Below are 9,628 nucleotides of genomic sequence, written 5' to 3'. Positions count from 1 at the left end.
AGCCAGCCAGGCACCCCCAAACAATGAGACTCAATGACAGAGAACAAACTGAGGGTTGATGGAGGGAGGTGGTAGGGGATGGGCTAAATCGGTGATAGATATTAAGAAGGGCACTTGTTACGATGAGCACTGGATGTTATTTACAAGTGATGAATTACTAAATTCATTTCCTGAAACCTAGATCACAGTAAATGTTAACTAACAAGAATTTAAATAAAAATTTGAAAAAAAAATCATTCACTATGATCAAGTGGGATTTATTCAAGGGATACAAGGGTGGTTCAGTATTTGTAAGTCAACCAACGTGATGCATCACATTAATAAGAGAAATGATAGGGGCGCCTGGGTGGCGCAGTCGGTTAAGCGTCCGACTTCAGCCAGGTCACGATCTCGCGGTCCGTGAGTTCGAGCCCCGCGTCAGGCTCTGGGCTGATGGCTCGGAGCCTGGAGCCTGTTTCCGATTCTGTGTCTCCCTCTCTCTCTGCCCCTCCCCCGTTCATGTTCTGTCTCTCTCTGTCCCAAAAATAAATAAAAAACGTTGAAAAAAAAAAATTTAAAAAAAAAAAAAAAAAAAAGAGAAATGATAGGGGTGCCTGGGTGGTTCAGGCGGTTAAGCGGCCAACTTCAACTCAGGTCATGACCTCATGGCTTGTGGGTTTGAGCCCCACATTGGGCTCTGTGCTGACAGCTCAGAGCCTGGAGCCTGCTTCAGATTCTGTGTCTCCCACTCTCTCTCTGCTCCTCTCCCACTCATTGTCTATCTCTCTCTCACACACAAATAAAAAACAAACATTAAAAAAGTTTTAAAAAACAAGAGAAATGATAAAAACCATACAATCATCTCAATAGATGCAGAAAAAACATTTGATAAAGTGCAACATCCATTCATGATAAAAACTCTCAACAATGTAGGTTTAGAGGGAACATACCTCAACATAATAAAGGCCATATGTGAAAAACTCACAGCTTAATGTCATACTCAGTGGTGAAAAACTGAGAGTGTTTCCTCTAAGATCAGGAACAAGGATATCCACACTCACCACTTTTATTCAATAGACAACTGGAAGTCCTAGCCATAGCAATCAGACAAGAAAAAGAAATAAAGGCATCCAAACTGTCAAGGAAAAAATAAAACTTTCACTATTTGCAGGTGACCTGATACTATATACAGAAAACTTTAAAGCTTCCACCAAGAAACTTCTAGACCTGAAAAAATAAATTCAGTAATATCTCAGGATACAAAATTAATATACAGAAATCTGTTGCATTTCTAAGCACTAATAATGAAGTAGCAGAAAGAGAAATTAACAAAACAATCCCATTTACAATGGTAACAAAAAGAATAAAATACCTAGGAAGAAACATAACTGAGGAAGGTGAAAGACAGTACTCTGAAAACTATAAAACACTGATGAAAGAAATTGAACATGCCACAAACAAACAAAAAGATATTCTGTGCTCATGGATCAGAAGAAGCAATATTGTTAAAATGTCCATACTACCAAAAGCAATCTACAGATTTAATGTAATCCCTATCAAATTGCCAACAATATTTCTCACAGAATTAGAACAAATAGTCCCAAAATTTGAATGCAACCACAAAAGATTCCAAATAGCCACAGCAATCTGGGGGAAAGAAGAACAAAGCTGGGGAAAGAATCACAATCCCTCATTTCAAGATATACTAAAAAGCTATAGTAATCAAAACTGAATGGTATTGGCACAAAAGTAGATACTTAGATCAACAGAAAAGAATAGAGAGCCCAGAAACGAACCACACCTGTCAGGTCAAATAATCTTCGATAAAGGAGGCAAGATATACAACAGGGAAAACAGTCTCTCCAACAAATGGTGCTGGGAATACTGGACAGCTATACACAAAAGAATGAAACCACTTTATTACACTATACACAAAAAGAAACTAAAATGGCTTTAAAGATGTAAATATGAGACCTGAAACCATAAAAGTCCTAGAAGAAAACAGGTGGGGCGCCTGGGTGGCTCAGTTGGTTAAGTGTCCGACTTCAGATCAGGTCATGATCTCACAGCTTGTGGGTCTGAGCCCCGCATCAGGCTCTGTTCTGACAGCTCAGAGCCTAGAACCTGGTTCGGATTGTATGTCTCCCTCTCTCTCTGCCCCTCCCCTACTTGTGTTCTGTCTCTCTCTCAAAAATCAGTAAACATTAAAAAAAAAAAAAAAGAAACTGTATCATCTTAAAAAAGAAAAGAAAACATAGGCATCAGCCATGGAAGCATTTTTGTAGCTATGTCTCCACTGGCAAGAGAAAAGCAAAAATAAACTAGGGGGACTACACACAAATAAAAAGCTTTTGCACAGCGAAGGAAACCATCAACAAAATATCAAGGCAACCTACTGAATGGGAGCAGATATTTGCAAATGATTTTTTTTTGCACTTTATTTAAAATAGCCACAATATGGAAGCAGCCCAAGTGTCCATTGATAAATGGATGGATAGAGAAGAGGTGATATATATACAATGGAATATTAATCACTTAGCCATAAAAAGGAATGAGATGTTGCCATTTGCAGCAACATGAATGGACCTAGAGGGTATTATGCTAAGTGAAATAAGCCAGCTAGAGAAAGACAAATACCATATGATTTCCTTCATATGTGGAATTTAAGAAACAAAACAGACAAAGGAAAAAGAGACAAACAAGCCAGACTTTTAAATACAGAGAACAAACTGATAGTCGCCAGAGAGGAGTTTGATGGGAGGATGGGCGAAACAGGTGATCGGGATTAAGGGCACAATTATTGTGAAGAGCCCTGAGTAATGTATAGAGCTGTTGTATCATTATATTGTACACCCGAAACTAACATAATACTGTATGTTGATTATACTTGAATAAAAAATAAAATAAAATCTGTAAAATCAAAAAGAATGTTCTGATGCCTAGTTAGCACTAGGCTACAACGTAGCAATGACAGCTACATCATGACAGCCACCTGGCCTCGGTGGGTGTAAGAGGCATCTCAGTTTCAGCAATATTAAAATATGGGAAAAAATGTGCAGCTTCAAATCAGTGAAATAAGGCATTCAATGACACACCCATTTCCAAAGGTCTTAATGATTTTTTTTAACCAATTTTTTTAACCGATTTTTAACCAATTCTAACTTCTTTCTCTCTACTGTGGTGGAGTAGGTAAGCTTTATAAACTATGGCAATTTGACTACAGCGGATGGAGTCCAGAAATCCTTTCATTCACATTCATCCTGATGTTACTTGCACAATGATAATCAAAGGTCATGAAAGTGAACTTCAGGGGTGATCGTAAATTTTTTTTAAAGTTTATTTATTTATTTTGAGAGAGAGAGAGAGAGAGAATGAGTGTGAGAGGCACAGAGAGAAAGAGAGACCGAGGATCTGAAGCAGGCTCTGTGCTGACAGCAGAGAGCCCAGTGCAGGGCTCGAACTCTCAGACTGTGAGACTGTTGGATGCTTAACTGACTGAGCCACCCAGGTGCACCATGATTATAAAATTATTAAAGTTTGGTAGTGATTTGTATTTAGTAGTAGTGTAGTGTTTTTAAATATACAACCAGTTGAAAAAAAGAGAACCCTTTAAATTTGATTACTTAAATTCAGGCGGAACTCATGAAAATTACTTAGATTTCTCTCATTATCTTCTCATTATCTCTTTATAACTAGAGTAACTAGTCATTAAATAGATTCTTAAACCATTATAATTTGTTTCACTTTTATTGAGGTAAGTACCATAAGATAAAGTTTAGCATTTAAAAGTATACAGTTCAATGGCATTTAGTCCATTGACAATGTTGTAAAGCCATCACATCTGATTCTAAAACATGATCATCACCCTAAAGTGACATTGTGTACCTGCTAAGCAGTCTCCTCTCTGTTTTCTGCTGTCCCCAGCCCCTAGTGACCACTAATGTGCTTTCTGTTTCTGTGAATCCACAGAACAGAACAATCCACAGGCAGGTCTTATTCTGGCTATTTCATATAAATGGAATCATAGGATATATGACCTTTGGTGTCTGGCTTCTTTCCTTAGCATAGCATTTTTGAGGTTCATCCACATGGTAGCACGTGTCAGTACTTCATTCCTGTTCTGGACTGAGTAATATTCCATTACATGGATATACCACAGTTGGTTTATCCATGTATCGGTTGAAAGACATTTGGGTTGTTTCTTTTGCTTATTATGAATAGAGCATTGTTTTTCAGTTCTTTGGAGGTATATCCTTAGGAATACAATTGATGATTTATATAGTAATACCATGTTTAACTTTTTGAGGAAGTGATACACTGATTTCCATAGAAACTGCATTGTTTTGTGTTCCAATCAACAATGCAGGAGGGTTCCGATCTCTCTATGTCCTCACTAACATCATTACATGGAAACAGTTTTTCTGCAAGGGTAAAACAGAGTTTGTGGAAGGTGAAATTTACAGAACGTTTTGAAGGTCACTTTGCCACACTGCTTGGATTTCGTGTTAGCAGCGGGGGTTTACTTAGCTCTTCCCTGTATTCAGAGCACCTGGTTATTCTGGGAACCACATGTGTTTGACCTCACAGCTAGTTTTAAGGCTCCCTCCCTTGCCCCCTCCATGGTATAGAACCTTCCCATTTTCTCGTAGGCCTTTATTTCCCTCTCTCTCTCTCTGCAGCATGCGAAGCCTTCCTCCCCACCCCACCCAGTAATTCCTCTCCAACCCTAGTCTGAGTCATATGCCAGCCAGGAGGAAAGCCATCAGGAGCGATAACAACTGTCCCAAACTTCCCCGTGTTCAGTCTAATACTCACTAAAGAGACTCTGAAGACCTACTCCTTCTGAAAACCTGTTACACGCAAAGCCTTGAATTATGGCAGACAGACGGCTTATCCTGCCTAGGTCTCAAATCAGTAACATGGAGAGAATACCTTATTTTCCCAGGATATGACAACTGTAGACGTCCACTCCAACTGAAAATAATTCTGTGGTTAGGATGTGAAAGGTTGCCATGGTGGGTTGGAACAGTGGTTCCTAGAAGTGGAGATGTAACAAATGGGTAAACATTTGCAAAGCATTTGGGAGACGACATGGGACCTTAAAGGAAAAAAAAAAATCACCATTTACTGTCATCATCATTTCATAAAGCCCCCAAATTTTGGCAGAACAAAAATCTCAGAATGCAAGTCCTGTGACTTAAATGCATTGTTGCTGTGTGCATTAGCCTTATTTTTCTAATTTCCAGGGAACCACGCTAGCTCAGAGGACAGACACTCAAGGAAGTGGAAACCCAGTCTCTCATCCACATCTCAACAACACGTGCCCTCTGCACTGTTTCTCATTTGTCTCTCTCCCTAGTTAGTTCTCTCGGGCGGGCGTTGGGTGTTCCGGACTCAAAATTCTCTGCTCTGTAGGAGGGAGAAGACGCGCTGGAGGGGAGTGAGCACTTTCGAAGAGTAGCTAGCACCTGCTGCCACTAGAGGGCAGAGCGCAGCCTGAGGATGCGCTTTCCGGAGCTGCGGCACCAGCCCCTCGCTGCATCTCCCCGGCGCGTCCCCAGGAGGCGCTGCTGCTCGCAGAAGCTGCGGTCAGCTCCAGGGCTCGGGGCAGTTGGCTCCTCACTGGAGTGGTGGGAATCTACCTACTTCACAGATAAGCTGGGAGGGGCACCTTGCCTTCTTCAAGACGCTGCCCTCCACCAGGAGCCCGGGAGGAGTTCTCCTTTTTTGGAATTAAAACTTGAATTCATCATTGGCAGTGAAAAATATTTACAAAGGCCTTCAGGAGCGTTGTACTCTTGTGAGCGTTGAACTAGAAAAGACTAAACAGACGCTGGCCTGTCAAGGTTGAGTGACCTATAAAACAATGCTGGGGGGAAATTCTGCTGTCAATTTCTTCCAAGACGGCAGGGTATTACCATTCCTTTCCCTTATCTGAAATGATGGGCATGAGATCAACTTTGGTATTTTCTTAGAATTCTTATACACACGTTCCTGTTTTATCCTTAACTCTTCGAGGGAGGCATTATGACTATCCCAATTTATTATCATTTTAGAACTCATTCTCACAGGGTTGCTTTTTCTTTTTAACCCCCATTCAATTTCTATTTTAACGACTGAAAATTTTTCGAAGTAAATTGATGTTAAAAACATGAAATGCCACTAGAGCACTTATCTTAAGAAAGAGCATTTCCTGCTCTACTCCTGCCCACACTCCATTCATGGTTCTGCATCTCAGAGGCGAACATTTGGAGTTTTAACTTAGTGTTTTCAGGATTTCTAGGGGTCCCTGCATATCTCTAAGGAATGTGCTTATGCTATTATTTCTTGGTTTCTAAGTCTGGATGTTAGCATTTGATTTAGCTTTTTTTTTTTTTTTTTTTTTTTTTTTTTTTTTTTTGAGGAAGTCTCTCCTGATCCTGAACAAACCAAAGCTCAGGAAGTTTAAGGGACTTGTCCAAGACCACATAACCAAAAGCCCATGGAATGGAAATTAGGACCTGCATTTCTAAGTTTAGAATCCACGTAATTTCCACCACTGTGTTGTGGGGGTCACTAGAAAGATGCTGATTATCTTCCAGTGTCGTTAGCACTCGGCATTCAGGTATCAAGATTGATATAATAAGTCTCTTTAAAACAGTTGCAAGACAGAATACAAGATGCCCAGTTACATTTGAATTTCAGATAATGAGCAAACGCTTTTTTTTTTTTTTCAACGTTTTTTATTTATTTTTGGGACAGAGAGAGACAGAGCATGAACGGGGGAGGGGCAGAGAGAGAGAGGGAGACACAGAATCGGAAACAGGCTCCAGGCTCCGAGCCATCAGCCCAGAGCCTGCCGCGGGGCTCGAACTCACGGACCGCGAGATCGTGACCTGGCTGAAGTCGGACGCTTAACCGACTGCGCCACCCAGGCGCCCCGAGCAAACGCTTTTTAAGTGGAAGTGTGTCCCCGGAATTGTATGGTATCTACATGCTGAAATGTTATTTACACTTTTATTTGCTAAATCTGGCAAGCCTACCTTAAAACTATGAATCTAGGCCTTTTTGGTTTTAAAAGCCTAGGAGTAGAGACATAGCAAGAGGTATGTGATCAATTCATGACAAAGGAATTTTTCTTAGAAGGATAGACATTGGGGGCACCGGGGTGTCCAGTCAGTTAAGCATCCAGCTTCAGCTCAGGCCATGATCTCAGGTTTTGTGGGTTTGAGCCCCACATCGGGTTCTGTGCTGACAGCTCAGAGCCTGGAGCCTGCTTTCGGATTCTGTGTTTCCCTCTTTCTCTGCCCCTCCCCTGCTTGCACTCTCTCTCTCTCAAAGATAAATAAGCATTAAAAAATAAATAAATGAACAATAACAAAAGAAAGACATGATTCATCACTTCTGTACAGATTAAATATAAAACAGGCAGAACTTGAAAATACAGTGTTTAGGCCTACAGACATATAAAGACAAATTATAAAGGAAAGAAAGCAAATTAGTAGCACGAAATTCAGGGGTGGGGGCTGCTGAGCTAAAGGTACATTGACAGTGAGTGCAATGGTGGTTATTTTATTTTTTGGTGTGATGTGTTTCTATGCCCTCTTCACACATATGTTATATATTGTTAAAAATAAAATGAAAGCAAGCCTAGATTCTGGGATGAGAGACGTAGGTTCCCAACTTTAGCCTCTCTGAGCTTTACTTTCTTCATCTATAGTATGGGAGTAATTATTCCTAGTTGGCAGCATCTGTTGTGTGGTTCAGATATAACGTACCCAAGGAACAGAGTGTAACCAGCATGTCCTTGGGAAACTTTAATATCGATCAAGTCTATGGGGGAGGCGGGGGTGGGGTGGGGTGGGGTGGGGTGGGGAATAGAAGAAGACTGTGCAAGGGTTTCTGCATCCCACCGTGTAAACTTTGGTCAGAAACTGTCTTGCCTTCTGCTGGCTGTTGTGTTCTTACCTAAAACTCTTTGTTCGTGCATATTTAAGTGCTCAAGAAATTGCTTGACACTTTACATAATTTTGGAGGTCGAGATACTTCTGAAAAATGAACCTCAGCCCTTTAAGAAGTAGATTTGTGGGTGTTTGTAACTAGAAGAGTTAAAAAGAAAAGTCAATTTCCTGTTAATGCTAAGTTCTAGCTTCAAAGCACAGGAGACACGTAGAGAGATCAATGAGGAGAGTCTTCTGATTGGAACAGGCAATCATTTGCCACGGACGTGCAAAAAGCAAGTATTTTTCTTTTCTTTTTTTTTTTTTTTTTTAAACATTTTTTTTTTTTTTTTTTTTTTTAAATTTATTTTTGGGACAGAGAGAGACAGAGCATGAATGGGGGAGGGTCAGAGAGAGGGAGACACAGAATCGGAAACAGGCTCCAGGCTCCGAGCCGTCAGCCCAGAGCCCGACGCGGGGCTCGAACTCACGGACCGCGAGATCGTGACCTGGCTGAAGTCGGACGCTTAACCGACTGCGCCACCCAGGCGCCCCTCTTTTTTTTTTTTTTTTTAACATTTTTTAATTTATTTTTGGGACAGAGAGAGACAGAGCATGAACGGGGGAGGGGCAGAGAGAGAGGGAGACACAGAATCGGAAACAGGCTCCAGGCTCCGAGCCATCAGCCCAGAGCCTGACACGGGGCTCGAACTCACGGACCGCGAGATCGTGACCTGGCTGAAGTCGGACGCTTAACCGACTGCGCCACCCAGGCGCCCCAAAGCAAGTATTTTTCTTAACTGCATACGCTCAGAAGTTTTTCCCTTGACATTAAAATTATTTCTACCACTGGAAAAGTACATTTTTTGGGCAAAATTCTGAACTTTTTTCTTTTTTAATTTCCAACTAATATTAACTTCCATATTCCCTAATATATTGAAGTCTTTCTGGCTTGAAAAAAGCCCAACTTTGGGGTGTGTGGCTGGTTCATTCAGTGGAGCATGTGATGCTTGATTTCAGGGTCGGGAGTTCAAGCCCCATGTTGGGTGTGGAGCCTACTTAAAGCATAAGAGACTGTTAAAAACTGAGAACAAACTGAGGGTTGATGGGGGGTGGGAGGGAGGGGTGGGTGGGTGATGGGTATTGAGGAGGGCACCTTTTGGGATGAGCACTGGGTGTTGTATGGAAACCAATTTGACAATAAATTTCATATATTAAAAATAAATAAATAAATAAAAATAAAAATTTTAAAAAGAACCAAGAAAAACGCCCAACTGTCCTTAACCAAAGATTTTGCTTTAAGCCATGAATTAATGTTAAAAATAAAGCTGCCTTTATTTAACCAGAGGAAGAGAACCTTCACATTTAGAATGATAATCAAAGTATTTTTCTTGTAAGTATTCAGAATTGGCTGAGAGGAGTGTTCACTATATCAATTTAGCAGGAAGTATTCTACAAAAATTTATTTTTATGCTTCTTGCATTGAGTTAAAATACCTCGGAACTAAAATGTTCAAATTCACTAATAATCCATTGATATACCATTCCATCTTAAAAAATACTAGTATTCGGGGTGCCTGGGTGGCTCACTTGGTTAAAGGTCAAACTATTGATCTTGGCTCAGGTCACGATCTCACAGTTTGTGAGTTTGAGCCCTGCACTGGGTTCTGCCCTGACAGTGTGAAGCCTGCTTGGGATTCCCTGTCGCTCCCTCTCTCTCTGCCCCTCTCC

The 9,628-nt window shown here is 40.9% G+C and overlaps 1 long non-coding RNA gene across 1 annotated transcript in view; it reads right to left on the bottom strand.

Moving 5' to 3' along the window:
* Positions 1-4,731: 4,731 nt before the first annotated feature.
* LOC131513751 (uncharacterized) overlaps positions 4,732-9,628 on the bottom strand; it is a 45,951-nt gene continuing 41,054 nt past the window's right edge. Inside the window, exon 3 of the long non-coding RNA XR_009262765.1 lies at positions 4,732-5,014. This is a non-coding gene — a long non-coding RNA (uncharacterized LOC131513751). The remainder of the gene's footprint in view (positions 5,015-9,628) is intronic.

Source organism: Neofelis nebulosa, chromosome 6 (assembly GCF_028018385.1).
Source record: "Neofelis nebulosa isolate mNeoNeb1 chromosome 6, mNeoNeb1.pri, whole genome shotgun sequence".
Lineage (NCBI taxonomy): Eukaryota > Metazoa > Chordata > Mammalia > Carnivora > Felidae > Neofelis > Neofelis nebulosa.
The sequence above is the reverse complement of the archived record's forward strand: the minus strand, read 5'-3'. Positions and strand labels throughout refer to the sequence as shown.